This window comes from Oncorhynchus nerka, linkage group LG9a, assembly GCF_034236695.1.
Source record: "Oncorhynchus nerka isolate Pitt River linkage group LG9a, Oner_Uvic_2.0, whole genome shotgun sequence".
Classification (NCBI taxonomy): domain Eukaryota; kingdom Metazoa; phylum Chordata; class Actinopteri; order Salmoniformes; family Salmonidae; genus Oncorhynchus; species Oncorhynchus nerka.
This window is the reverse complement of record NC_088404.1, coordinates 34,084,340-34,110,000: the sequence shown is the minus strand read 5'-3', so window position 1 is coordinate 34,110,000 and position 25,661 is coordinate 34,084,340. Positions and strand designations below refer to the sequence as shown.

The following is a 25,661-nucleotide window of genomic DNA, read 5'->3' as shown; positions in this document are numbered from 1 at the left end:
ATAATACCAAGCCTGTGTATTGAAGCCACATGGCTGTAGATAAGAAGTGCCCTCACATATAACTACATCATCCATCAGCAGGACACATGGTAGTACAGTTGCATTCATTTAGTTAGTATTACTGCTGGAGTGAAAATGTTTTGTCAAGTCTAAATTCATATGGAGCTATGTATCTGAATGGAACATCTGGAGCCCACGTTGGGATCACTTTGAATCATTGTGTGTGTGCGTGTGTGCGTGTGTGTGTGCGTGTGTACGAGACATATGTGTCTGGGGATTTAGCTTCCTGCTGGTATAACAGTAAAAGTGTCATCGTCAGAGTTCAGAGGGGGGTCAAACCAAAGGCCTGTAGTTTATTATGACTCAATATGCTGATAATGAGGACTAAACACACACACACACACACACTCACACAGCGAGTTAAGCTATAAAATGTGCACACTCCCTGTATTGCACACTATTTATCAGCAAGAGAGTCTGTCCAATCACAGTGTCATGTTCAATCATGGTGAATGGAGTTGTTAAAGGATACTACTCTGCCACAGACAGGGTGATATGTCTGAGTTTGTAAGGGAGCGTGTTAAAGGATACTACTCTGCCACAGACAGGGTGATATGTCTGAGTTTGTAAGGGAGCGTGTTAAAGGATAATACTCTGCCACAGACAGGGTGATATGTCTGAGTTTGTAAGGTGGAGTGTTAAAGGATAATACTCTGCCACAGACAGGGTGATATGTCTGAGTTTGTAAGGGAGCGTGTTAAAGGATACTACTCTGCCACAGACAGGGTGATATGTCTGAGTTTGTAAGGTGGAGTGTTAAAGGATAATACTCTGCCACAGACAGGGTGATATGTCTGAGTTTGTAAGGTGGAGTGTTAAAGGATAATACTCTGCCACAGACAGGGTGATATGTCTGAGTTTGTAAGGGAGCGTGTTAAAGGATACTACTCTGCCACAGACAGGGTGATATGTCTGAGTTTGTAAGGGAGCGTGTTAAAGGATAATACTCTGCCACAGACAGGGTGATATGTCTGAGTTTGTAAGGGAGCGTGTTAAAGGATACTACTCTGCCACAGACAGGGTGATATGTCTGAGTTTGTAAGGGAGCGTGTTAAAGGATAATACTCTGCCACAGACAGGGTGATATGTTTGAGTTTGTAAGGTGGGGTGTTAAAGGATAATACTCTGCCACAGACAGGGTGATATGTCTGAGTTTGTAAGGGAGCGTGTTAAAGGATACTACTCTGCCACAGACAGGGTGATATGTCTGAGTTTGTAAGGGAGCGTGTTAAAGGATAATACTCTGCCACAGACAGGGTGATATGTTTGAGTTTGTAAGGTGGGGTGTTAAAGGATACTACTCTGCCACAGACAGGGTGATATGTCTGAGTTTGTAAGGGAGCGTGTTAAAGGATACTACTCTGCCACAGACAGGGTGATATGTCTGAGTTTGTAAGGGAGCGTGTTAAAGGATACTACTCTGCCACAGACAGGGTGATATGTCTGAGTTTGTAAGGGAGCGTGTTAAAGGATAATACTCTGCCACAGACAGGGTGATATGTTTGAGTTTGTAAGGTGGGGTGTTAAAGGATAATACTCTGCCACAGTCAGGGTGATATGTCTGAGTTTGTAAGGGAGCGTGTTAAAGGATACTACTCTGCCACAGACAGGGTGATATGTCTGAGCTTGTAAGGGAGCGTGTTAAAGGATAATACTCTGCCACAGACAGGGTGATATGTCTGAGTTTGTAAGGGGGGTGTTAAAGGATAATACTCTGCCACAGACAGGGTGATATGTCTGAGTTTGTAAGGGAGCGTGTTAAAGGATACTACTCTGCCACAGACAGGGTGATATGTCTGAGTTTGTAAGGGAGCGTGTTAAAGGATAATACTCTGCCACAGACAGGGTGATATGTCTGAGTTTGTAAGGGAGCGTGTTAAAGGATACTACTCTGCCACAGACAGGGTGATATGTCTGAGTTTGTAAGGGAGCGTGTTAAAGGATACTACTCTGCCACAGACAGGGTGATATGTCTGAGTTTGTAAGGGAGCGTGTTAAAGGATACTACTCTGCCACAGACAGGGTGATATGTCTGAGTTTGTAAGGGAGCGTGTTAAAGGATACTACTCTGCCACAGACAGGGTGATATGTCTGAGTTTGTAAGGGAGCGTGTTAAAGGATACTACTCTGCCACAGACAGGGTGATATGTCTGAGTTTGTAAGGGAGCGTGTTAAAGGATACTACTCTGCCACAGACAGGGTGATATGTCTGAGTTTGTAAGGGAGCGTGTTAAAGGATACTACTCTGCCACAGACAGGGTGATATGTCTGAGTTTGTAAGGGAGCGTGTTAAAGGATACTACTCTGCCACAGACAGGGTGATATGTTTGAGTTTGTAAGGTGGGGTGTTAAAGGATACTACTCTGCCACAGACAGGGTGATATGTCTGAGTTTGTAAGGGAGCGTGTTAAAGGATAATACTCTGCCACAGACAGGGTGATATGTTTGAGTTTGTAAGGTGGGGTGTTAAAGGATAATACTCTGCCACAGACAGGGTGATATGTCTGAGTTTGTAAGGTGAGCGTGTTAAAGGATACTACTCTGCCACAGACAGGGTGATATGTCTGAGTTTGTAAGGGAGCGTGTTAAAGGATACTACACAGACAGGGTGATATGTCTGAGTTTGTAAGGGAGCGTGTTAAAGGATACTACTCTGCCACAGACAGGGTGATATGTCTGAGTTTGTAAGGTAGTGTTAAAGGATACTACTCTGCCACAGACAGGGTGATATGTCTGAGTTTGTAAGGTGGCGTGTTAAAGGATAATACTCTGCCACAGACAGGGTGATATGTCTGAGTTTGTAAGGTGGAGTGTTAAAGGATAATACTCTGCCACAGACAGGGTGATATGTCTGAGTTTGTAAGGTGGAGTGTTAAAGGATAATACTCTGCCACAGACAGGGTGATATGTCTGAGTTTGTAAGGGAGAGTGTTAAAGGATAATACTCTGCCACAGACAGGGTGATATGTTTGAGTTTGTAAGGTGGGGTGTTAAAGGATAATACTCTGCCACAGACAGGGTGATATGTCTGAGTTTGTAAGGTGGAGTGTTAAAGGATAATACTCTGCCACAGACAGGGTGATATGTCTGAGTTTGTAAGGTGGAGTGTTAAAGGATAATACTCTGCCACAGACAGGGTGATATGTCTGAGCGTGATATGTCTTTTGTAAGGGGAGCGTGTTAAAGGATACTACTCTGCCACAGACAGGGTGATATGTCTGAGTTTGTAAGGGGAGCGTGTTAAAGGATACTACTCTGCCACAGACAGGGTGATATGTCTGAGTTTGTAAGGGAGCGTGTTAAAGGATACTACTCTGCCACAGACAGGGTGATATGTCTGAGTTTGTAAGGGAGCGTGTTAAAGGATACTACTCTGCCACAGACAGGGTGATATGTCTGAGTTTGTAAGGGAGCGTGTTAAAGGATAATACTCTGCCACAGACAGGGTGATATGTCTGAGTTTGTAAGGGAGAGTGTTAAAGGATAATACTCTGCCACAGACAGGGTGATATGTCTGAGTTTGTAAGGTGGCGTGTTAAAGGATACTACTCTGCCACAGACAGGGTGATATGTCTGAGTTTGTAAGGTGGAGTGTTAAAGGATACTACTCTGCCACAGACAGGGTGATATGTCTGAGTTTGTAAGGTGGAGTGTTAAAGGATACTACTCTGCCACAGACAGGGTGATATGTCTGAGTTTGTAAGGTGGAGTGTTAAAGGATAATACTCTGCCACAGACAGGGTGATATGTCTGAGTTTGTAAGGTGGAGTGTTAAAGGATACTACTCTGCCACAGACAGGGTGATATGTCTGAGTTTGTAAGGGGAGTGTTAAAGGATACTACTCTGCCACAGACAGGGTGATATGTCTGAGTTTGTAAGGTGGAGTGTTAAAGGATAATACTCTGCCACAGACAGGGTGATATGTCTGAGTTTGTAAGGGAGCGTGTTAAAGGATAATACTCTGCCACAGACAGGGTGATATGTCTGAGTTTGTAAGGTGGAGTGTTAAAGGATAATACTCTGCCACAGACAGGGTGATATGTCTGAGTTTGTAAGGGAGAGTGTTAAAGGATAATACTCTGCCACAGACAGGGTGATATGTTTGAGTTTGTAAGGTGGGGTGTTAAAGGATAATACTCTGCCACAGACAGGGTGATATGTCTGAGTTTGTAAGGTGGGGTGTTAAAGGATAATACTCTGCCACAGACAGGGTGATATGTCTGAGTTTGTAAGGTGGAGTGTTAAAGGATAATACTCTGCCACAGACAGGGTGATATGTCTGAGTTTGTAAGGTGAGCGTGTTAAAGGATAATACTCTGCCACAGACAGGGTGATATGTCTGAGTTTGTAAGGGAGCGTGTTAAAGGATACTACTCTGCCACAGACAGGGTGATATGTCTGAGTTTGTAAGGGAGCGTGTTAAAGGATACTACTCTGCCACAGACAGGGTGATATGTCTGAGTTTGTAAGGGAGCGTGTTAAAGGATAATACTCTGCCACAGACAGGGTGATATGTCTGAGTTTGTAAGGGAGCGTGTTAAAGGATACTACTCTGCCACAGACAGGGTGATATGTCTGAGTTTGTAAGGGAGCGTGTTAAAGGATACTACTCTGCCACAGACAGGGTGATATGTCTGAGTTTGTAAGGGAGCGTGTTAAAGGATACTACTCTGCCACAGACAGGGTGATATGTCTGAGTTTGTAAGGTGGAGTGTTAAAGGATACTACTCTGCCACAGACAGGGTGATATGTCTGAGTTTGTAAGGTGGAGTGTTAAAGGATACTACTCTGCCACAGACAGGGTGATATGTCTGAGTTTGTAAGGTGGAGTGTTAAAGGATAATACTCTGCCACAGACAGGGTGATATGTCTGAGTTTGTAAGGTGGAGTGTTAAAGGATAATACTCTGCCACAGACAGGGTGATATGTTTGAGTTTGTAAGGTGGAGTGTTAAAGGATAATACTCTTCCACAGACAGGGTGATATGTCTGAGTTTGTAAGGGAGAGTGTTAAAGGATAATACTCTGCCACAGACAGGGTGATATGTTTGAGTTTGTAAGGTGGGGTGTTAAAGGATAATACTCTGCCACAGACAGGGTGATATGTCTGAGTTTGTAAGGTGGGGTGTTAAAGGATAATACTCTGCCACAGACAGGGTGATATGTCTGAGTTTGTAAGGTGGAGTGTTAAAGGATAATACTCTGCCACAGACAGGGTGATATGTCTGAGTTTGTAAGGTGGAGTGTTAAAGGATAATACTCTGCCACAGACAGGGTGATATGTCTGAGTTTGTAAGGGAGCGTGTTAAAGGATACTACTCTGCCACAGACAGGGTGATATGTCTGAGTTTGTAAGGGAGCGTGTTAAAGGATACTACTCTGCCACAGACAGGGTGATATGTCTGAGTTTGTAAGGGAGCGTGTTAAAGGATAATACTCTGCCACAGACAGGGTGATATGTCTGAGTTTGTAAGGGAGCGTGTTAAAGGATACTACTCTGCCACAGACAGGGTGATATGTCTGAGTTTGTAAGGGAGCGTGTTAAAGGATACTACTCTGCCACAGACAGGGTGATATGTCTGAGTTTGTAAGGGAGCGTGTTAAAGGATACTACTCTGCCACAGACAGGGTGATATGTCTGAGTTTGTAAGGGGCGTGTTAAAGGATACTACTCTGCCACAGACAGGGTGATATGTCTGAGTTTGTAAGGTGGCGTGTTAAAGGATACTACTCTGCCACAGACAGGGTGATATGTCTGAGTTTGTAAGGGAGCGAGTGTTAAAGGATACTACTCTGCCACAGACAGGGTGATATGTCTGAGTTTGTAAGGTGGTGTTAAAGGATACTACTCTGCCACAGACAGGGTGATATGTCTGAGTTTGTAAGGTGGAGTGTTAAAGGATACTACTCTGCCACAGACAGGGTGATATGTCTGAGTTTGTAAGGTGGAGTGTTAAAGGATAATACTCTGCCACAGACAGGGTGATATGTCTGAGTTTGTAAGGGAGCGTGTTAAAGGATAATACTCTGCCACAGACAGGGTGATATGTTTGAGTTTGTAAGGTGGGGTGTTAAAGGATAATACTCTGCCACAGACAGGGTGATATGTCTGAGTTTGTAAGGGAGAGTGTTAAAGGATAATACTCTGCCACAGACAGGGTGATATGTTTGAGTTTGTAAGGTGGGGTGTTAAAGGATAATACTCTGCCACAGACAGGGTGATATGTCTGAGTTTGTAAGGTGGGGTGTTAAAGGATAATACTCTGCCACAGACAGGGTGATATGTCTGAGTTTGTAAGGTGGAGTGTTAAAGGATAATACTCTGCCACAGACAGGGTGATATGTCTGAGTTTGTAGTTTGTAGGTGAGCGTGTTAAAGGATACTACTCTGCCACAGACAGGGTGATATGTCTGAGTTTGTAAGGGAGCGTGTTAAAGGATACTACTCTGCCACAGACAGGGTGATATGTCTGAGTTTGTAAGGGAGCGTGTTAAAGGATACTACTCTGCCACAGACAGGGTGATATGTCTGAGTTTGTAAGGGAGCGTGTTAAAGGATAATACTCTGCCACAGACAGGGTGATATGTCTGAGTTTGTAAGGGAGCGTGTTAAAGGATACTACTCTGCCACAGACAGGGTGATATGTCTGAGTTTGTAAGGTGGAGTGTTAAAGGATAATACTCTGCCACAGACAGGGTGATATGTCTGAGTTTGTAAGGTGAGAGTGTTAAAGGATAATACTCTGCCACAGACAGGGTGATATGTCTGAGTTTGTAAGGTGGAGTGTTAAAGGATAATACTCTGCCACAGACAGGGTGATATGTCTGAGTTTGTAAGGTGGAGTGTTAAAGGATAATACTCTGCCACAGACAGGGTGATATGTCTGAGTTTGTAAGGTGGAGTGTTAAAGGATAATACTCTGCCACAGACAGGGTGATATGTCTGAGTTTGTAAGGGAGAGTGTTAAAGGATAATACTCTGCCACAGACAGGGTGATATGTTTGAGTTTGTAAGGTGGGGTGTTAAAGGATAATACTCTGCCACAGACAGGGTGATATGTCTGAGTTTGTAAGGTGGGTGTTAAAGGATAATACTCTGCCACAGACAGGGTGATATGTCTGAGTTTGTAAGGTGGAGTGTTAAAGGATAATACTCTGCCACAGACAGGGTGATATGTCTGAGTTTGTAAGGTGGAGTGTTAAAGGATAATACTCTGCCACAGACAGGGTGATATGTCTGAGTTTGTAAGGGAGCGTGTTAAAGGATACTACTCTGCCACAGACAGGGTGATATGTCTGAGTTTGTAAGGGGAGTGTTAAAGGATAATACTCTGCCACAGACAGGGTGATATGTCTGAGTTTGTAAGGTGGAGTGTTAAAGGATACTACTCTGCCACAGACAGGGTGATATGTCTGAGTTTGTAAGGTGGGCGTGTTAAAGGATACTACTCTGCCACAGACAGGGTGATATGTCTGAGTTTGTAAGGTGGAGTGTTAAAGGATAATACTCTGCCACAGACAGGGTGATATGTCTGAGTTTGTAAGGTGGAGTGTTAAAGGATAATACTCTGCCACAGACAGGGTGATATGTCTGAGTTTGTAAGGTGGAGTGTTAAAGGATAATACTCTGCCACAGACAGGGTGATATGTCTGAGTTTGTAAGGTGGAGTGTTAAAGGATAATACTCTGCCACAGACAGGGTGATATGTCTGAGTTTGTAAGGTGGAGTGTTAAAGGATAATACTCTGCCACAGACAGGGTGATATGTCTGAGTTTGTAAGGTGGAGTGTTAAAGGATAATACTCTGCCACAGACAGGGTGATATGTCTGAGTTTGTAAGGTGGAGTGTTAAAGGATAATACTCTGCCACAGACAGGGTGATATGTCTGAGTTTGTAAGGTGGGATGTTAAAGGATAATACTCTGCCACAGACAGGGTGATATGTCTGAGTTTGTAAGGTGGAGTGTTAAAGGATAATACTCTGCCACAGACAGGGTGATATGTCTGAGTTTGTAAGGTGGAGTGTTAAAGGATAATACTCTGCCACAGACAGGGTGATATGTCTGAGTTTGTAAGGGAGCGTGTTAAAGGATAATACTCTGCCACAGACAGGGTGATATGTCTGAGTTTGTAAGGGAGCGTGTTAAAGGATAATACTCTGCCACAGACAGGGTGATATGTCTGAGTTTGTAAGGTGGAGTGTTAAAGGATAATACTCTGCCACAGACAGGGTGATATGTCTGAGTTTGTAAGGTGGAGTGTTAAAGGATAATACTCTGCCACAGACAGGGTGATATGTCTGAGTTTGTAAGGTGGAGTGTTAAAGGATAATACTCTGCCACAGACAGGGTGATATGTCTGAGTTTGTAAGGTGGAGTGTTAAAGGATAATACTCTGCCACAGACAGGGTGATATGTCTGAGTTTGTAAGGTGGAGTGTTAAAGGATAATACTCTGCCACAGACAGGGTGATATGTCTGAGTTTGTAAGGTGGAGTGTTAAAGGATAATACTCTGCCACAGACAGGGTGATATGTCTGAGTTTGTAAGGTGGAGTGTTAAAGGATACTACTCTGCCACAGACAGGGTGATATGTCTGAGTTTGTAAGGGAGCGTGTTAAAGGATACTACTCTGCCACAGACAGGGTGATATGTCTGAGTTTGTAAGGTGGAGTGTTAAAGGATAATACTCTGCCACAGACAGGGTGATATGTCTGAGTTTGTAAGGTGGAGTGTTAAAGGATAATACTCTGCCACAGACAGGGTGATATGTCTGAGTTTGTAAGGTGAGCGTGTTAAAGGATAATACTCTGCCACAGACAGGGTGATATGTCTGAGTTTGTAAGGTGGAGTGTTAAAGGATAATACTCTGCCACAGACAGGGTGATATGTCTGAGTTTGTAAGGTGGAGTGTTAAAGGATAATACTCTGCCACAGACAGGGTGATATGTCTGAGTTTGTAAGGTGGAGTGTTAAAGGATAATACTCTGCCACAGACAGGGTGATATGTCTGAGTTTGTAAGGTGGAGTGTTAAAGGATAATACTCTGCCACAGACAGGGTGATATGTCTGAGTTTGTAAGGGTGGAGTGTTAAAGGATAATACTCTGCCACAGACAGGGTGATATGTCTGAGTTTGTAAGGTGGAGTGTTAAAGGATAATACTCTGCCACAGACAGGGTGATATGTCTGAGTTTGTAAGGTGGAGTGTTAAAGGATAATACTCTGCCACAGACAGGGTGATATGTCTGAGTTTGTAAGGTGGAGTGTTAAAGGATAATACTCTGCCACAGACAGGGTGATATGTCTGAGTTTGTAAGGTGGAGTGTTAAAGGATAATACTCTGCCACAGACAGGGTGATATGTCTGAGTTTGTAAGGTGGAGTGTTAAAGGATACTACTCTGCCACAGACAGGGTGATATGTCTGAGTTTGTAAGGTGGAGTGTTAAAGGATAATACTCTGCCACAGACAGGGTGATATGTCTGAGTTTGTAAGGTGGAGTGTTAAAGGATAATACTCTGCCACAGACAGGGTGATATGTCTGAGTTTGTAAGGTGGAGTGTTAAAGGATAATACTCTGCCACAGACAGGGTGATATGTCTGAGTTTGTAAGGTGAGAGTGTTAAAGGATAATACTCTGCCACAGACAGGGTGATATGTCTGAGTTTGTAAGGTGGAGTGTTAAAGGATAATACTCTGCCACAGACAGGGTGATATGTCTGAGTTTGTAAGGTGGGTGTTAAAGGATAATACTCTGCCACAGACAGGGTGATATGTCTGAGTTTGTAAGGTGGAGTGTTAAAGGATAATACTCTGCCACAGACAGGGTGATATGTCTGAGTTTGTAAGGTGGAGTGTTAAAGGATAATACTCTGCCACAGACAGGGTGATATGTCTGAGTTTGTAAGGTGGAGTGTTAAAGGATAATACTCTGCCACAGACAGGGTGATATGTCTGAGTTTGTAAGGGGCGTGTTAAAGGATAATACTCTGCCACAGACAGGGTGATATGTCTGAGTTTGTAAGGGAGCGTGTTAAAGGATACTACTCTGCCACAGACAGGGTGATATGTCTGAGTTTGTAAGGGGAGTGTTAAAGGATAATACTCTGCCACAGACAGGGTGATATGTCTGAGTTTGTAAGGTGGAGTGTTAAAGGATAATACTCTGCCACAGACAGGGTGATATGTCTGAGTTTGTAAGGTGGAGTGTTAAAGGATAATACTCTGCCACAGACAGGGTGATATGTCTGAGTTTGTAAGGTGGAGTGTTAAAGGATAATACTCTGCCACAGACAGGGTGATATGTCTGAGTTTGTAAGGTGGAGTGTTAAAGGATAATACTCTGCCACAGACAGGGTGATATGTCTGAGTTTGTAAGGTGAGTGTTAAAGGATAATACTCTGCCACAGACAGGGTGATATGTCTGAGTTTGTAAGGTGGAGTGTTAAAGGATAATACTCTGCCACAGACAGGGTGATATGTCTGAGTTTGTAAGGTGGAGTGTTAAAGGATAATACTCTGCCACAGACAGGGTGATATGTCTGAGTTTGTAAGGTGGCGTGTTAAAGGATAATACTCTGCCACAGACAGGGTGATATGTCTGAGTTTGTAAGGTGGAGAGTGTTAAAGGATAATACTCTGCCACAGACAGGGTGATATGTCTGAGTTTGTAAGGTGGAGTGTGTTAAAGGATAATACTCTGCCACAGACAGGGTGATATGTCTGAGTTTGTAAGGTGGAGTGTTAAAGGATAATACTCTGCCACAGACAGGGTGATATGTCTGAGTTTGTAAGGTGGAGTGTTAAAGGATAATACTCTGCCACAGACAGGGTGATATGTCTGAGTTTGTAAGGTGGAGTGTTAAAGGATAATACTCTGCCACAGACAGGGTGATATGTCTGAGTTTGTAAGGTGGAGTGTTAAAGGATAATACTCTGCCACAGACAGGGTGATATGTCTGAGTTTGTAAGGTGGAGTGTTAAAGGATAATACTCTGCCACAGACAGGGTGATATGTCTGAGTTTGTAAGGGAGGAGTGTTAAAGGATAATACTCTGCCACAGACAGGGTGATATGTCTGAGTTTGTAAGGTGGAGTGTTAAAGGATAATACTCTGCCACAGACAGGGTGATATGTCTGAGTTTGTAAGGGAGCGTGATATAAAGGATGTTACTACTCTGCCACAGACAGGGTGATATGTCTGAGTTTGTAAGGTGGAGTGTTAAAGGATAATACTCTGCCACAGACAGGGTGATATGTCTGAGTTTGTAAGGGAGCGTGTTAAAGGATAATACTCTGCCACAGACAGGGTGATATGTCTGAGTTTGTAAGGTGGAGTGTTAAAGGATAATACTCTGCCACAGACAGGGTGATATGTCTGAGTTTGTAAGGGGAGTGTTAAAGGATAATACTCTGCCACAGACAGGGTGATATGTCTGAGTTTGTAAGGGAGTGTTAAAGGATAATACTCTGCCACAGACAGGGTGATATGTCTGAGTTTGTAAGGTGAGAGTGTTAAAGGATACTACTCTGCCACAGACAGGGTGATATGTCTGAGTTTGTAAGGGGCGTGTTAAAGGATACTACTCTGCCACAGACAGGGTGATATGTCTGAGTTTGTAAGGTGGAGTGTTAAAGGATAATACTCTGCCACAGACAGGGTGATATGTCTGAGTTTGTAAGGTGGAGTGTTAAAGGATAATACTCTGCCACAGACAGGGTGATATGTCTGAGTTTGTAAGGTGGAGTGTTAAAGGATAATACTCTGCCACAGACAGGGTGATATGTCTGAGTTTGTAAGGGAGAGTGTTAAAGGATAATACTCTGCCACAGACAGGGTGATATGTTTGAGTTTGTAAGGTGGAGTGTTAAAGGATAATACTCTTCCACAGACAGGGTGATATGTCTGAGTTTGTAAGGGAGAGTGTTAAAGGATAATACTCTGCCACAGACAGGGTGATATGTTTGAGTTTGTAAGGTGGGGTGTTAAAGGATAATACTCTGCCACAGACAGGGTGATATGTCTGAGTTTGTAAGGTGGAGTGTTAAAGGATAATACTCTGCCACAGACAGGGTGATATGTCTGAGTTTGTAAGGTGGAGTGTTAAAGGATAATACTCTGCCACAGACAGGGTGATATGTCTGAGTTTGTAAGGTGGAGTGTTAAAGGATAATACTCTGCCACAGACAGGGTGATATGTCTGAGTTTGTAAGGGGCGTGTTAAAGGATAATACTCTGCCACAGACAGGGTGATATGTCTGAGTTTGTAAGGGAGCGTGTTAAAGGATACTACTCTGCCACAGACAGGGTGATATGTCTGAGTTTGTAAGGTGGAGTGTTAAAGGATAATACTCTGCCACAGACAGGGTGATATGTCTGAGTTTGTAAGGTGGCGTGTTAAAGGATAATACTCTGCCACAGACAGGGTGATATGTCTGAGTTTGTAAGGGAGCGTGTTAAAGGATAATACTCTGCCACAGACAGGGTGATATGTCTGAGTTTGTAAGGTGGAGTGTTAAAGGATAATACTCTGCCACAGACAGGGTGATATGTCTGAGTTTGTAAGGTGGAGTGTTAAAGGATAATACTCTGCCACAGACAGGGTGATATGTCTGAGTTTGTAAGGTGGAGTGTTAAAGGATAATACTCTGCCACAGACAGGGTGATATGTCTGAGTTTGTAAGGTGGAGTGTTAAAGGATAATACTCTGCCACAGACAGGGTGATATGTCTGAGTTTGTAAGGTGGAGTGTTAAAGGATAATACTCTGCCACAGACAGGGTGATATGTCTGAGTTTGTAAGGAGAGTGTTAAAGGATAATACTCTGCCACAGACAGGGTGATATGTCTGAGTTTGTAAGGTGGGCGTGTTAAAGGATAATACTCTGCCACAGACAGGGTGATATGTCTGAGTTTGTAAGGTGGAGTGTTAAAGGATAATACTCTGCCACAGACAGGGTGATATGTCTGAGTTTGTAAGGTGGAGTGTTAAAGGATAATACTCTGCCACAGACAGGGTGATATGTCTGAGTTTGTAAGGTGGAGTGTTAAAGGATAATACTCTGCCACAGACAGGGTGATATGTCTGAGTTTGTAAGGGAGCGTGTTAAAGGATAATACTCTGCCACAGACAGGGTGATATGTCTGAGTTTGTAAGGTGGAGTGTTAAAGGATACTACTCTGCCACAGACAGGGTGATATGTCTGAGTTTGTAAGGGAGAGTGTTAAAGGATAATACTCTGCCACAGACAGGGTGATATGTCTGAGTTTGTAAGGTGGGATGTTAAAGGATAATACTCTGCCACAGACAGGGTGATATGTCTGAGTTTGTAAGGTGGAGTGTTAAAGGATAATACTCTGCCACAGACAGGGTGATATGTCTGAGTTTGTAAGGTGGAGTGTTAAAGGATAATACTCTGCCACAGACAGGGTGATATGTCTGAGTTTGTAAGGTGGAGTGTTAAAGGATAATACTCTGCCACAGACAGGGTGATATGTCTGAGTTTGTAAGGGAGCGTGTTAAAGGATAATACTCTGCCACAGACAGGGTGATATGTCTGAGTTTGTAAGGGAGTGTTAAAGGATACTACTCTGCCACAGACAGGGTGATATGTCTGAGTTTGTAAGGGAGCGTGTTAAAGGATAATACTCTGCCACAGACAGGGTGATATGTCTGAGTTTGTAAGGGGAGTGTTAAAGGATAATACTCTGCCACAGACAGGGTGATATGTCTGAGTTTGTAAGGTGGAGTGTTAAAGGATAATACTCTGCCACAGACAGGGTGATATGTCTGAGTTTGTAAGGTGGAGTGTTAAAGGATAATACTCTGCCACAGACAGGGTGATATGTCTGAGTTTGTAAGGTGGAGTGTTAAAGGATAATACTCTGCCACAGACAGGGTGATATGTCTGAGTTTGTAAGGGGAGTGTGTTAAAGGATAATACTCTGCCACAGACAGGGTGATATGTCTGAGTTTGTAAGGTGGAGTGTTAAAGGATAATACTCTGCCACAGACAGGGTGATATGTCTGAGTTTGTAAGGTGGAGTGTTAAAGGATACTACTCTGCCACAGACAGGGTGATATGTCTGAGTTTGTAAGGTGGAGTGTTAAAGGATAATACTCTGCCACAGACAGGGTGATATGTCTGAGTTTGTAAGGTGGAGTGTTAAAGGATAATACTCTGCCACAGACAGGGTGATATGTCTGAGTTTGTAAGGTGGCGTGTTAAAGGATAATACTCTGCCACAGACAGGGTGATATGTCTGAGTTTGTAAGGGGAGTGTTAAAGGATAATACTCTGCCACAGACAGGGTGATATGTCTGAGTTTGTAAGGTGGAGTGTTAAAGGATAATACTCTGCCACAGACAGGGTGATATGTCTGAGTTTGTAAGGGAGCGTGTTAAAGGATAGTACTCTGCCACAGACAGGGTGATATGTCTGAGTTTGTAAGGTGGAGTGTTAAAGGATAATACTAGGCCACAGACAGGGTGATATGTCTGAGTTTGTAAGGTGGAGTGTTAAAGGATAATACTCTGCCACAGACAGGGTGATATGTCTGAGTTTGTAAGGTGGGGTGTTAAAGGATAATACTCTGCCACAGACAGGGTGATATGTCTGAGTTTGTAAGGTGGAGTGTTAAAGGATAATACTCTGCCACAGACAGGGTGATATGTCTGAGTTTGTAAGGTGGGGTGTTAAAGGATAATACTCTGCCACAGACAGGGTGATATGTCTGAGTTTGTAAGGTGGAGTGTTAAAGGATAATACTCTGCCACAGACAGGGTGATATGTCTGAGTTTGTAAGGTGGAGTGTTAAAGGATAATACTCTGCCACAGACAGGGTGATATGTCTGAGTTTGTAAGGGAGCGTGTTAAAGGATAATACTCTGCCACAGACAGGGTGATATGTCTGAGTTTGTAAGGGAGCGTGTTAAAGGATACTACTCTGCCACAGACAGGGTGATATGTCTGAGTTTGTAGGGAGCGTTTAAAGGATAAAGGATACTCTGCCACAGACAGGGTGATATGTCTGAGTTTGTAAGGGAGCGTGTTAAAGGATACTACTCTGCCACAGACAGGGTGATATGTCTGAGTTTGTAAGGTGGAGTGTTAAAGGATAATACTCTGCCACAGACAGGGTGATATGTCTGAGTTTGTAAGGTGGAGTGTTAAAGGATAATACTCTGCCACAGACAGGGTGATATGTCTGAGTTTGTAAGGTGGAGTGTTAAAGGATAATACTCTGCCACAGACAGGGTGATATGTCTGAGTTTGTAAGGTGGGGTGTTAAAGGATAATACTCTGCCACAGACAGGGTGATATGTCTGAGTTTGTAAGGTGGAGTGTTAAAGGATAATACTCTGCCACAGACAGGGTGATATGTCTGAGTTTGTAAGGTGGAGTGTTAAAGGATAATACTCTGCCACAGACAGGGTGATATGTCTGAGTTTGTAAGGTGGAGCGTGTTAAAGGATAATACTCTGCCACAGACAGGGTGATATGTCTGAGTTTGTAGGTGGAGTGTTAAAGGATAATACTCTGCCACAGACAGGGTGATATGTCTGAGTTTGTAAGGGAGCGTGTTAAAGGATAATACTCTGCCACAGACAGGGTGATATGTCTGAGTTTGTAAGGTGGGCGTGTTAAAGGATACTACTCTGCCACAGACAGGGTGATATGTCTGAGTTTGTAAGGGAGTGTTAAAGGATAATACTCTGCCACAGACAGGGTGATATGTCTGAGTTTGTAAGGTGGAGTGTTAAAGGATAATACTCTGCCACAGACAGGGTGATATGTCTGAGTTTGTAAGGTGGCGTGTTAAAGGATAATACTCTGCCACAGACAGGGTGATATGTCTGAGTTTGTAAGGTGGAGTGTTAAAGGATAATACTCTGCCACAGACAGGGTGATATGTCTGAGTTTGTAAGGGAGCGTGTTAAAGGATAATACTCTGCCACAGACAGGGTGATATGTCTGAGTTTGTAAGGGAGCGTGTTAAAGGATACTACTCTGCCACAGACAGGGTGATATGTCTGAGTTTGTAAGGGAGTGTGTTAAAGGATAATACTCTGCCACAGACAGGGTGATATGTCTGAGTTTGTAAGGTGGAGTGTTAAAGGATAATACTCTGCCACAGACAGGGTGATATGTCTGAGTTTGTAAGGTGGAGTGTTAAAGGATAATACTCTGCCACAGACAGGGTGATATGTCTGAGTTTGTAAGGTGGAGTGTTAAAGGATAATACTCTGCCACAGACAGGGTGATATGTCTGAGTTTGTAAGGTGGAGTGTTAAAGGATAATACTCTGCCACAGACAGGGTGATATGTCTGAGTTTGTAAGGTGGGGTGTTAAAGGATAATACTCTGCCACAGACAGGGTGATATGTCTGAGTTTGTAAGGGGGGTGTTAAAGGATAATACTCTGCCACAGACAGGGTGATATGTCTGAGTTTGTAAGGTGGAGTGTTAAAGGATAATACTCTGCCACAGACAGGGTGATATGTCTGAGTTTGTAAGGTGGAGTGTTAAAGGATAATACTCTGCCACAGACAGGGTGATATGTCTGAGTTTGTAAGGGGCGTGTTAAAGGATACTACTCTGCCACAGACAGGGTGATATGTCTGAGTTTGTAAGGTGGGTGTTAAAGGATACTACTCTGCCACAGACAGGGTGATATGTCTGAGTTTGTAAGGGGCGTGTTAAAGGATAATACTCTGCCACAGACAGGGTGATATGTCTGAGTTTGTAAGGGAGCGTGTTAAAGGATAATACTCTGCCACAGACAGGGTGATATGTCTGAGTTTGTAAGGGAGCGTGTTAAAGGATACTACTCTGCCACAGACAGGGTGATATGTCTGAGTTTGTAAGGTGGAGTGTTAAAGGATAATACTCTGCCACAGACAGGGTGATATGTCTGAGTTTGTAAGGTGGAGTGTTAAAGGATAATACTCTGCCACAGACAGGGTGATATGTCTGAGTTTGTAAGGGAGCGTGTTAAAGGATAATACTCTGCCACAGACAGGGTGATATGTTTGAGTTTGTAAGGTGGAGTGTTAAAGGATAATACTCTGCCACAGACAGGGTGATATGTCTGAGTTTGTAAGGTGGAGTGTTAAAGGATAATACTCTGCCACAGACAGGGTGATATGTCTGAGTTTGTAAGGTGGAGTGTTAAAGGATAATACTCTGCCACAGACAGGGTGATATGTCTGAGTTTGTAAGGGAGAGTGTTAAAGGATAATACTCTGCCACAGACAGGGTGATATGTCTGAGTTTGTAAGGGAGCGTGTTAAAGGATACTACTCTGCCACAGACAGGGTGATATGTCTGAGTTTGTAAGGTGGAGTGTTAAAGGATACTACTCTGCCACAGACAGGGTGATATGTCTGAGTTTGTAAGGGGAGTGTTAAAGGATAATACTCTGCCACAGACAGGGTGATATGTCTGAGTTTGTAAGGTGGAGTGTTAAAGGATAATACTCTGCCACAGACAGGGTGATATGTCTGAGTTTGTAAGGTGGAGTGTTAAAGGATAATACTCTGCCACAGACAGGGTGATATGTCTGAGTTTGTAAGGGAGCGTGTTAAAGGATAATACTCTGCCACAGACAGGGTGATATGTCTGAGTTTGTAAGGTGGAGTGTTAAAGGATAATACTCTGCCACAGACAGGGTGATATGTCTGAGTTTGTAAGGTGGAGCGTGTTAAAGGATAATACTCTGCCACAGACAGGGTGATATGTCTGAGTTTGTAAGGGGAGTGTTAAAGGATAATACTCTGCCACAGACAGGGTGATATGTCTGAGTTTGTAAGGAGAGTGTTAAAGGATAATACTCTGCCACAGACAGGGTGATATGTCTGAGTTTGTAAGGTGGAGTGTTAAAGGATAATACTCTGCCACAGACAGGGTGATATGTCTGAGTTTGTAAGGTGGAGTGTTAAAGGATAATACTCTGCCACAGACAGGGTGATATGTCTGAGTTTGTAAGGTGGAGTGTTAAAGGATAATACTCTGCCACAGACAGGGTGATATGTCTGAGTTTGTAAGGTGGAGTGTTAAAGGATAATACTCTGCCACAGACAGGGTGATATGTTTGAGTTTGTAAGGTGGAGTGTTAAAGGATAATACTCTGCCACAGACAGGGTGATATGTCTGAGTTTGTAAGGTGGGTGTTAAAGGATAATACTCTGCCACAGACAGGGTGATATGTCTGAGTTTGTAAGGTGGAGTGTTAAAGGATAATACTCTGCCACAGACAGGGTGATATGTCTGAGTTTGTAAGGTGGGGTGTTAAAGGATAATACTCTGCCACAGACAGGGTGATATGTCTGAGTTTGTAAGGGAGAGTGTTAAAGGATAATACTCTGCCACAGACAGGGTGATATGTCTGAGTTTGTAAGGTGGGGTGTTAAAGGATAATACTCTGCCACAGACAGGGTGATATGTCTGAGTTTGTAAGGGAGCGTGTTAAAGGATAATACTCTGCCACAGACAGGGTGATATGTCTGAGTTTGTAAGGGAGCGTGTTAAAGGATACTACTCTGCCACAGACAGGGTGATATGTCTGAGTTTGTAAGGGAGTGTTAAAGGATAATACCTGCCACAGACAGGGTGATATGTCTGAGTTTGTAAGGTGGGGTGTTAAAGGATAATACTCTGCCACAGACAGGGTGATATGTCTGAGTTTGTAAGGTGGAGTGTTAAAGGATAATACTCTGCCACAGACAGGGTGATATGTCTGAGTTTGTAAGGTGGAGTGTTAAAGGATAATACTCTGCCACAGACAGGGTGATATGTCTGAGTTTGTAAGGTGGCGTGTTAAAGGATAATACTCTGCCACAGACAGGGTGATATGTCTGAGTTTGTAAGGTGGAGTGTTAAAGGATAATACTCTGCCACAGACAGGGTGATATGTCTGAGTTTGTAAGGGAGCGTGTTAAAGGATAATACTCTGCCACAGACAGGGTGATATGTCTGAGTTTGTAAGGGAGCGTGTTAAAGGATACTACTCTGCCACAGACAGGGTGATATGTCTGAGTTTGTAAGGTGGAGTGTTAAAGGATAATACTCTGCCACAGACAGGGTGATATGTCTGAGTTTGTAAGGTGGAGTGTTAAAGGATAATACTCTGCCACAGACAGGGTGATATGTCTGAGTTTGTAAGGTGGAGTGTTAAAGGATAATACTCTGCCACAGACAGGGTGATATGTCTGAGTTTGTAAGGTGGAGTGTTAAAGGATAATACTCTGCCACAGACAGGGTGATATGTTTGAGTTTGTAAGGTGGAGTGTTAAAGGATAATACTCTTCCACAGACAGGGTGATATGTTTGAGTTTGTAAGGTGGGGTGTTAAAGGATAATACTCTGCCACAGACAGGGTGATATGTCTGAGTTTGTAAGGTGGGGTGTTAAAGGATAATACTCTGCCACAGACAGGGTGATATGTCTGAGTTTGTAAGGTGGAGTGTTAAAGGATAATACTCTGCCACAGACAGGGTGATATGTCTGAGTTTGTAAGGTGGAGTGTTAAAGGATAATACTCTGCCACAGACAGGGTGATATGTCTGAGTTTGTAAGGGAGAGTGTTAAAGGATAATACTCTGCCACAGACAGGGTGATATGTCTGAGTTTGTAAGGGAGTGTTAAAGGATAATACTCTGCCACAGACAGGGTGATATGTCTGAGTTTGTAAGGTGGAGTGTTAAAGGATAATACTCTGCCACAGACAGGGTGATATGTCTGAGTTTGTAAGGAGCGTGTTAAAGGATACTACTCTGCCACAGACAGTGTGATATGTCTGAGTTTGTAAGGGAGCGTGTTAAAGGATACTACTCTGCCACAGACAGGGTGATATGTCTGAGTTTGTAAGGGAGCGTGTTAAAGGATAATACTCTGCCACAGACAGGGTGATATGTCTGAGTTTGTAAGGGAGCGTGTTAAAGGATACTACTCTGCCACAGACAGGGTGATATGTCTGAGTTTGTAAGGGAGTGTGTTAAAGGATAATACTCTGCCACAGACAGGGTGATATGTCTGAGTTTGTAAGGTGGAGTGTTAAAGGATAATACTCTGCCACAGACAGGGTGATATGTCTGAGTTTGTAAGGTGGAGTGTTAAAGGATAATTCTCTGCCACAGACAGGGTGATATGTCTGAGTTTGTAAGGTGGAAGTTAAAGGATAATACTAGCCACAGACAGGGTGATATGTCTGAGTTTGTAAGGATGTTAAAGGATAATACTCTGCCACAGACAGGGTGATATGTCTGAGTTTGTAAGGTGGAGTGTTAAAGGATAATACTCTGCCACAGACAGGGTGATATGTCTGAGTTTGTAAGGTGGAGTGTTAAAGGATAATACTCTGCCACAGACAGGGTGATATGTTTGAGTTTGTAAGGTGGGGTGTTAAAGGATAATACTCTGCCACAGACAGGGTGATATGTCTGAGTTTGTAAGGTGGGGTGTTAAAGGATAATACTCTGCCACAGACAGGGTGATATGTCTGAGTTTGTAAGGTGGAGTGTTAAAGGATAATACTCTGCCACAGACAGGGTGATATGTCTGAGTTTGTAAGGTGGAGTGTTAAAGGATAATACTCTGCCACAGACAGGGTGATATGTCTGAGTTTGTAAGGAGCGTGTTAAAGGATACTACTCTGCCACAGACAGGGTGATATGTCTGAGTTTGTAAGGGAGCGTGTTAAAGGATAATACTCTGCCACAGACAGGGTGATATGTCTGAGTTTGTAAGGGAGTGTTAAAGGATAATACTCTGCCACAGACAGGGTGATATGTCTGAGTTTGTAAGGGAGCGTGTTAAAGGATACTACTCTGCCATGATATGTCTGAGTTTGTAAGGTGGAGTGTGTTAAAGGATAATACTCTGCCACAGACAGGGTGATATGTCTGAGTTTGTAAGGTGGAGTGTTAAAGGATAATACTCTGCCACAGACAGGGTGATATGTCTGAGTTTGTAAGGTGGCGTGTTAAAGGATAATACTCTGCCACAGACAGGGTGATATGTCTGAGTTTGTAAGGTGGAGTGTTAAAGGATAATACTCTGCCACAGACAGGGTGATATGTCTGAGTTTGTAAGGTGCGTGTTAAAGGATAATACTCTGCCACAGACAGGGTGATATGTCTGAGTTTGTAAGGGAGGAGTGTTAAAGGATAATACTCTGCCACAGACAGGGTGATATGTCTGAGTTTGTAAGGTGGAGTGTTAAAGGATAATACTCTGCCACAGACAGGGTGATATGTCTGAGTTTGTAAGGTGAGAGTGTTAAAGGATAATACTCTGCCACAGACAGGGTGATATGTCTGAGTTTGTAAGGGGAGTGTTAAAGGATACTACTCTGCCACAGACAGGGTGATATGTCTGAGTTTGTAAGGTGGAGTGTTAAAGGATAATACTCTGCCACAGACAGGGTGATATGTCTGAGTTTGTAAGGTGGAGTGTTAAAGGATAATACTCTGCCACAGACAGGGTGATATGTCTGAGTTTGTAAGGTGGAGTGTTAAAGGATAATACTCTGCCACAGACAGGGTGATATGTCTGAGTTTGTAAGGTGGAGTGTTAAAGGATAATACTCTGCCACAGACAGGGTGATATGTCTGAGTTTGTAAGGGAGCGTGTTAAAGGATACTACTCTGCCACAGACAGGGTGATATGTCTGAGTTTGTAAGGGAGCGTGTTAAAGGATACTACTCTGCCACAGACAGGGTGATATGTCTGAGTTTGTAAGGTGGAGTGTTAAAGGATACTACTCTGCCACAGACAGGGTGATATGTCTGAGTTTGTAAGGTGGAGTGTTAAAGGATAATACTCTGCCACAGACAGGGTGATATGTCTGAGTTTGTAAGGGAGCGTGTTAAAGGATAATACTCTGCCACAGACAGGGTGATATGTCTGAGTTTGTAAGGGAGCGTGTTAAAGGATACTACTCTGCCACAGACAGGGTGATATGTCTGAGTTTGTAAGGTGGAGTGTTAAAGGATAATACTCTGCCACAGACAGGGTGATATGTCTGAGTTTGTAAGGTGGAGTGTTAAAGGATAATACTCTGCCACAGACAGGGTGATATGTCTGAGTTTGTAAGGGAGCGTGTTAAAGGATAATACTCTGCCACAGACAGGGTGATATGTCTGAGTTTGTAAGGTGGAGTGTTAAAGGATAATACTCTGCCACAGACAGGGTGATATGTCTGAGTTTGTAAGGGGAGTGTTAAAGGATAATACTCTGCCACAGACAGGGTGATATGTCTGAGTTTGTAAGGGGAGTGTTAAAGGATACTACTCTGCCACAGACAGGGTGATATGTCTGAGTTTGTAAGGGAGCGTGTTAAAGGATAATACTCTGCCACAGACAGGGTGATATGTCTGAGTTTGTAAGGGAGTGTGTTAAAGGATACTACTCTGCCACAGACAGGGTGATATGTCTGAGTTTGTAAGGGAGTGTTAAAGGATAATACTCTGCCACAGACAGGGTGATATGTCTGAGTTTGTAAGGTGGAGTGTTAAAGGATAATACTCTGCCACAGACAGGGTGATATGTCTGAGTTTGTAAGGTGGAGTGTTAAAGGATAATACTCTGCCACAGACAGGGTGATATGTCTGAGTTTGTAAGGTGGAGTGTTAAAGGATAATACTCTGCCACAGACAGGGTGATATGTCTGAGTTTGTAAGGTGGAGTGTTAAAGGATAATACTCTGCCACAGACAGGGTGATATGTCTGAGTTTGTAAGGTGGAGTGTTAAAGGATAATACTCTGCCACAGACAGGGTGATATGTCTGAGTTTGTAAGGGAGCGTGTTAAAGGATACTACTCTGCCACAGACAGGGTGATATGTCTGAGTTTGTAAGGTGGAGTGTTAAAGGATAATACTCTGCCACAGACAGGGTGATATGTCTGAGTTTGTAAGGGGAGTGTTAAAGGATAATACTCTGCCACAGACAGGGTGATATGTCTGAGTTTGTAAGGGAGCGTGTTAAAGGATAATACTCTGCCACAGACAGGGTGATATGTCTGAGTTTGTAAGGGAGCGTGTTAAAGGATACTACTCTGCCACAGACAGGGTGATATGTCTGAGTTTGTAAGGTGGAGTGTTAAAGGATAATACTCTGCCACAGACAGGGTGATATGTCTGAGTTTGTAAGGTGGAGTGTTAAAGGATAATACTCTGCCACAGACAGGGTGATATGTCTGAGTTTGTAAGGGAGCGTGTTAAAGGATAATACTCTGCCACAGACAGGGTGATATGTTTGAGTTTGTAAGGTGGAGTGTTAAAGGATAATACTCTTCCACAGACAGGGTGATATGTCTGAGTTTGTAAGGGAGAGTGTTAAAGGATAATACTCTGCCACAGACAGGGTGATATGTTTGAGTTTGTAAGGTGGGGTGTTAAAGGATAATACTCTGCCACAGACAGGGTGATATGTCTGAGTTTGTAAGGTGGGGTGTTAAAGGATAATACTCTGCCACAGACAGGGTGATATGTCTGAGTTTGTAAGGTGGGGTGTTAAAGGATAATACTCTGCCACAGACAGGGTGATATGTCTGAGTTTGTAAGGTGGAGTGTTAAAGGATAATACTCTGCCACAGACAGGGTGATATGTCTGAGTTTGTAAGGTGGAGTGTTAAAGGATAATACTCTGCCACAGACAGGGTGATATGTCTGAGTTTGTAAGGGAGCGTGTTAAAGGATAATACTCTGCCACAGACAGGGTGATATGTCTGAGTTTGTAAGGGAGCGTGTTAAAGGATAATACTCTGCCACAGACAGGGTGATATGTCTGAGTTTGTAAGGGAGCGTGTTAAAGGATAATACTCTGCCACAGACAGGGTGATATGTCTGAGTTTGTAAGGGAGCGTGTTAAAGGATACTACTCTGCCACAGACAGGGTGATATGTCTGAGTTTGTAAGGGAGTGTGTTAAAGGATAATACTCTGCCACAGACAGGGTGATATGTCTGAGTTTGTAAGGTGGAGTGTTAAAGGATAATACTCTGCCACAGACAGGGTGATATGTCTGAGTTTGTAAGGTGGAGTGTTAAAGGATAATTCTCTGCCACAGACAGGGTGATATGTCTGAGTTTGTAAGGTGGAGTGTTAAAGGATACTACTCTGCCACAGACAGGGTGATATGTCTGAGTTTGTAAGGTGGAGTGTTAAAGGATAATACTCTGCCACAGACAGGGTGATATGTTTGAGTTTGTAAGGTGGGGTGTTAAAGGATAATACTCTGCCACAGACAGGGTGATATGTCTGAGTTTGTAAGGTGGGGTGTTAAAGGATAATACTCTGCCACAGACAGGGTGATATGTCTGAGTTTGTAAGGTGGGGTGTTAAAGGATAATACTCTGCCACAGACAGGGTGATATGTCTGAGTTTGTAAGGTGGAGTGTTAAAGGATAATACTCTGCCACAGACAGGGTGATATGTCTGAGTTTGTAAGGGAGCGTGTTAAAGGATACTACTCTGCCACAGACAGGGTGATATGTCTGAGTTTGTAAGGGAGCGTGTTAAAGGATATGCCACAGACAGGGTGATATGTCTGAGTTTGTAAGGGAGCGTGTTAAAGGATAATACTCTGCCACAGACAGGGTGATATGTCTGAGTTTGTAAGGGAGCGTGTTAAAGGATACTACTCTGCCACAGACAGGGTGATATGTCTGAGTTTGTAAGGTGGAGTGTGTTAAAGGATAATACTCTGCCACAGACAGGGTGATATGTCTGAGTTTGTAAGGTGGAGTGTTAAAGGATAATACTCTGCCACAGACAGGGTGATATGTCTGAGTTTGTAAGGTACTACTCTGCCACAGACAGTGTGATATGTCTGAGTTTGTAAGGAGCGTGTTAAAGGATAATACTCTGCCACAGACAGGGTGATATGTCTGAGTTTAAGGGAGCGTGTTAAAGGATAATACTCTGCCACAGACAGGGTGATATGTCTGAGTTTGTAAGGATGTTAAAGGATACTCTCTGCCACAGACAGGGTGATATGTCTGAGTTTGTAAGGTGTGTTAAAGGATAATACTCTGCCACAGACAGGGTGATATGTCTGAGTTTGTAAGGTGGAGTGTTAAAGGATAATACTCTGCCACAGACAGGGTGATATGTCTGAGTTTGTAAGGTGGAGTGTTAAAGGATAATACTCTGCCACAGACAGGGTGATATGTCTGAGTTTGTAAGGTGGAGTGTTAAAGGATAATACTCTGCCACAGACAGGGTGATATGTCTGAGTTTGTAAGGTGGGGTGTTAAAGGATAATACTCTGCCACAGACAGGGTGATATGTTTGAGTTTGTAAGGTGGGGTGTTAAAGGATAATACTCTGCCACAGACAGGGTGATATGTCTGAGTTTGTAAGGTGGGGTGTTAAAGGATAATACTCTGCCACAGACAGGGTGATATGTCTGAGTTTGTAAGGTGGAGTGTTAAAGGATAATACTCTGCCACAGACAGGGTGATATGTCTGAGTTTGTAAGGTGGAGTGTTAAAGGATAATACTCTGCCACAGACAGGGTGATATGTCTGAGTTTGTAAGGTGGAGTGTTAAAGGATAATACTCTGCCACAGACAGGGTGATATGTCTGAGTTTGTAAGGG

At 43.3% G+C, this 25,661-nt stretch overlaps 1 protein-coding gene across 4 annotated transcripts in view; it reads left to right on the top strand.

The window, feature by feature from the left end:
- Positions 1-25,661, top strand: part of LOC115125157 (voltage-dependent calcium channel subunit alpha-2/delta-1) — a 191,920-nt gene that overhangs the window by 131,317 nt on the left and 34,942 nt on the right. The window lies entirely within an intron of this gene.